Source organism: Chenopodium quinoa, unplaced genomic scaffold, assembly GCF_001683475.1.
Source record: "Chenopodium quinoa cultivar QQ74 unplaced genomic scaffold, ASM168347v1, whole genome shotgun sequence".
In the NCBI taxonomy this organism is placed as follows: domain Eukaryota; kingdom Viridiplantae; phylum Streptophyta; class Magnoliopsida; order Caryophyllales; family Amaranthaceae; genus Chenopodium; species Chenopodium quinoa.
Genome location: NW_018742329.1, coordinates 3,280,146 through 3,285,651, shown reverse-complemented (window position 1 = coordinate 3,285,651; position 5,506 = coordinate 3,280,146).

The following is a 5,506-nucleotide window of genomic DNA, read 5'->3' as shown; positions in this document are numbered from 1 at the left end:
TTAAGGGAAATGCGGAATTTAGTGGGAGCTTCAATTATTAATGACGTCAATTACATAATCGGTTAAACAACTTTGACTAGTTTTAATTAGGCGTGTTAATCGGATTAACCACCTAGATTAGTTACTAGTGCGCTCGTTGTTTAAATGCATTTTACTTGTTTGATATTGTAAATTTCATGGGCCATTCAAAAATAGTGAATGGATGAATGGAATGTATATTCTCTCACACAGGTTTTATGAAATGGCAACTAGTGGGACCCGATTAGGATAGAAAATACGGACTACGTGCCGTTATGTATTTTTGTAAATCTAAATACGGTCTACGCACCGTTAAGTATTTTTGTACCTTAATATTTAGATTATTCCTAGTCGTAGACACTAGTATTTTCATAGTTTGGTTAATTCTTGAAGACGGCGTATCTTGGAAGACAAAGCCTTGAATTGCAAATGAAGACCTTTTGAATATTTGAAGAATTCAAGGGGTCATGCTAGTTGCCAATATGCATCTATAATTTCGCTTTATATTTTATGCTTATATACATGTGAATTATTCGTTAGATGCATGTTTAGGTTTTCTTTATGTTGCGATGATTAGTTAAGTTCACTTAAATCAACCAACATAGAAATCCTAGGTCCCTAATAATATTGAGTTAAACTTGCCTTTCCAAAACAACACTTACCAACCAAACGAGGGTGATGGTAGGCTACGCCAAAGCGAGGTGCCATCACTTCTCCAAGGCTCATAAGGCACACCGGGTGTGCATGTTGGTTTTGGTTTAACTCATCGGTATGAGTGAGGAGTCCTCACATACCGTGGCAAAAAAGATACATCGTCAAATATGCATTAGATGCGACGATTATCTAACCAAGAGTGGCTTAGAGCCATTAGCAAGGCAATGCTTACCTTAGAAGATTGAGTGTTAAGACAAGCCAAAGCATGCTTAACCACTCTTTGTTTCTTCGGATCTTGGAATCGCCTTATTTTTGCCAAATAGGGACAATTTTTATGCGTAAATAAGACGTTTAATAAGATTGAAGTTTGCATGAATGCTAAATTTCAAACTTATTATGTTCTTGATAAATGGTTATACTTTGCACTTATATTTATAGTATTCTAAATCAAATAATATTGTTTCCATGATTGGTAAAGGAAATCCTTGAGAATAGTTCTCAAAGACAGGAAAATCATTTTTAAAATACAATTCTCATAAATGACTTTTATAACTAAGTCCGAAAGGACGGTTGGAAATCATGTATTCAAAATACTAGGTAGTTTTGATAAAACATGAGGTATTGAGTTGTAAACTCAAGATTGTCAATGTTTGACAACCATTGTATCTTTTCGCATCATACATAATTGAGTAGGACTCATTGATGTAGTAATTCGAGTAAGAATTAATGGAAAAGATGGAACTTTGTTTTACGGCGCACTAGGTGCTTGATTATGCCTAACAAAGTATAAGAGTCAAGGTACTTAAAGAAATCATTCTTAAAGTAAGATTATGAGATATTGCATGATAAGAAATATAGGTAAGAAGGAACAAAGAAAAGGAATTAGATTCCATTTCAACTCATGAGTTCATGTTATTGTAGTTAACTTAGCAATTCGTTATCTTCACAAGTATCGGATACTGCTTGAGTGTTCCACTATGATAGTGACCACAAACTATTGAAGTTAAGCTAAGTTATCAACTTACAATCTTAGAATGAAGCAAGAAGAGCTACATCAGTTGTAAGGTCGTAGGTTTTGTTTAAAGACCTTTTAAGCCAAAGTCTGGAACAAATAATGGTTATTATGTTCCATAATCGGCACTTGATCCGTTTACACACGGAAAGACTCACATTCAAAGTAATGAGCAATAGTTGCGTGATTTATTTGAATGGCATAATTATCCAAGCGTTGAGTCAAGAACGCTTGATTATAAACAAACATTTCCCTAACATGATTAACTCACTAAGTTCAAGTCATGGGCTTGATTTGCGTTCCAAACATCTTTAGCAATGTCATATCGACAAGAACGTACTCAAGATTCTATTAGATAGGCTCTTGATAGTTGCTCAATTTGGAATCATTCTAAGACAAGCAAGTCTTAGTTGTTGAAACGGACAAAGCAGAGAGCTATTGTTCTTGGTATAGACAATTGACTCCGAAGGCTAAAGAGGAATCAATTAATTCAACTTTTCACAAAGAATTTGAAAGGATATGGCTATATTCATCAAATGTGAACAAACTTGACATGAGTAGCTCAAGAGTCCAGTGAAGTACAGAATCGACTTGGCAAGATATCAAAACTTCTAGATTAGATCGAGCAATGTTTGCTTGAGCCAAGCGTGACCATCTCAAAGTTATGAATGGAAATTTTCATAAAGAACTCCACAAAGAACATAGTGTGTCCTCACGGAGACCTCGATGTCATTGGAAAATGACTCAAACGATGATGGTTCACAACCCTTCCTATAAAGTTCTTAAAGATTTGCACAAATGTCTAATGTTACACTAAATAATATGTCGAAGCTAAGAAAGGACGCCATATTCAGTTATGGATAGAAATAACTTCTAAAAGTCTTTTCAAGTATATGTCTAAGGCTCTTAGTCTCAGTGGGAGTTCACTAGCTCAGTGGGAGCTAAGTGGCTTAGTGGGAGCTAGGTGGCTCAGTGGGAGCTGAATGGCTCAATAAAGACTAAAGATAGCTCAAGTGGGAGCTAACTGTTTGTTTCACAACGAACTTTTACCCAAAGACAATATACATGTCTCTTTGTAAGCATTCAAGTGATACTACGGGCATTACCTCCACATCCTAATTGAGAACATAATGTTTGTTTCTCTAAGTGGTGTCTTTCTGAAAAGTAACACGTTTCCAAAACGACAAGAGGGAGGAAAATGAACTCGATGACCATCGAGCTTAGCAACAAACTAGAACTGAGAATCTCGGAAGACCTTAAAGGATTCATGAGAATGCTTGATCAAGAATACTCAAAAGGACTTTACAAGTGCCTTAAAAGAGAATTCATTACTCACAAAACATTAAAAATGTTGGAGTAAGATCAACATGATAAAAGGGCTTTGAAAGCGCCTTAAAACTCAGTGTTTGATGCAATTACCCCGTATAGGTATAGAATTCACCAAAGGCTTGGATTGAATCTTATAAATTTTCTATTAAGTTAGAAATAAACCTAAGACTTACAAGCAAAGGAATAATGTCTTGTAAGATAGCTACGACAAATCCAAATTTCGAATGATGGTTAGAGGCCATGAAAATCCGAAATAGACTCCATGTTTGAAAATCATGTTCGAAACTTGATTAATTTGCATGAAGGATGAAAGATCCATCAATTGCAAATAAGTTTTCAAGGAGAAAACTAACAAATGTGGAAATGTATATGCATACATAGCTAGATTGATTGAAAAGGATATAATTAATTTCAAGGAGTTGATTTTAATAAAAACCTATTCACCAATCGGAATGCTTAAGTCTTTTCGTGATTGATCTAGCAAAATTGCACATATGAAATATGACAAAATAGATACCAAAACCGCCTTCCCAAAATAGGATCTTGGAAGTGACTATGGAATAGTCTAACGGTTTTGATAATGTAAATGATGCTAGATTTGAAAGCAAGCACATGGAATCCGTCATGGGATTAAAGGAAGCATTGCATGAAGGAATTGGAACGTGTTTTCTCATAAAGTTAATAAAAGGATTGACTTATGGAGAAACATAGAAATTCTGATGAACAAGAAGTTTAGTGGGAGCAAAAGTAAAGGTCCAACGAGAAGTTTACGAACTCTATTGTGAAACAACTATCAAATGCTAAATTCTTAGATTTGAAAGTATTTTCGACAATGGACCAAGCTAAAGACGATACTTAGTACATGTTGGGAATTAAGTTCTATGGTATAGACTTAATTAAATGTTTAAATGAGTAAAGGAATTTACCATGTTAAACATGAAGGACTTTGAAAGGCTTTCAACCCATATATGTATGAAGCTAAGTAAATGTTTGAACTAAGTATAAGCTAGGCTAAATACTAAGTCAACAAAGAAAGACTCTAGTAAGAGACTTTCAACCATATCACATAGCGAACATTTTGGCAAGACTCAGTGTAACTGAATGAGCTAAATGTCACATGGTGGAATAGAATTGAGAATCATTCTAGAATTAAATCCATCATGTAAAGCTATATATGGAATCTTCAGACGACTTACTTTCTTAGAGCATGTGAAGTACGTATATAATACCAGTCGACATTAATCTAAGTATTAGATCATTAGATTATAGTCAAGAACATCCATAACACTTAAATAAGTAGTTGGATCAGTTCTTGACGCATGGAAACAAATACAACTTGAGTTTTGATGTTGCAAGCACAAACCTTAACAAGGATTAGATCCTTAGCAAGGAAGCCATTTATAAGCACGAGGCAAGAAGTGTCGTGGCTTGAGAATGGTAACATGGATATGCATCCATGTATAATGTGCGGAAATTTAAGATAAATTTCCATGATCGTAAGTGATTTTAGTATTCCAAATCATTGTGAGTCGTTTGGAGTGAAATCCATGCAAGGCATCATCGGAGAGTCTACTAAAACATATGTTGAGAATATTGTTGCCTTAAAGACAATAATAAGATAGATGTTAAATGGAAAAGTTCGTTGTTGAACATTGATGATTGTAGGTTGTCAAGTAGAAGGTCTCAAATCATGAAAATGAGTGGGAGCCATTGCTTGGACAATAAATCCTGAATCACATGTAATCCATTAACACTATCAAAATTTTATCATCTTATTATGGAAATGGTGGATAATGAAGATGCTAAGGTTTGTAAAGTAATTATAACTAAACCTATACAATAAGTGAACGACAACATTCATAATTGCATGAAAGAAATCAAGCATATCAAATATGAGTGTGATTTCTATGAATGTTTTATAAAGAGTACTACTCTTAAAACATTTGGGAAAAACCATTTATCATAAGATGAAACATTGTGAAGTTTCATAGTGGAATAAAATATTTCTAAATATTCCACAAATCTATTTAATTGTGGTTTAGAATTAAATAATGAGTCCATTCGATTTCAATAAATATTCAAAATAGGGTATCAAGTCAATGGCTTGGATAAAGAAACACCTATTAAGTGAACATTGAATATTTTAATCGAAAATTATCCCTAATCAAGGTCATATTTTTTGTGGACGATTAATGACCATTAGAGATTAGTGTGTAGTATGATTTATAGCACCGTTTCTTATGCTATGAGGATATAAATTATTTGCACAGGTATTGGTTTAGAACCATACTGGATCGACCTATGAGAATACTTTAAGCGATTTAAAAATCGTCATAAGTATTTTTCTCATTATTACTATCGGAACTCTTTTCCTTGACCATGAGTAGTGGGAGGTCTCTTGTTTGAGTACTAGTCCGCTTTGGTATCCGCCAAACGTCTGCCGTAACTGGGGTTTATAACGACAGATATCGGGCAGCTAGGTCCTCTTAGTAA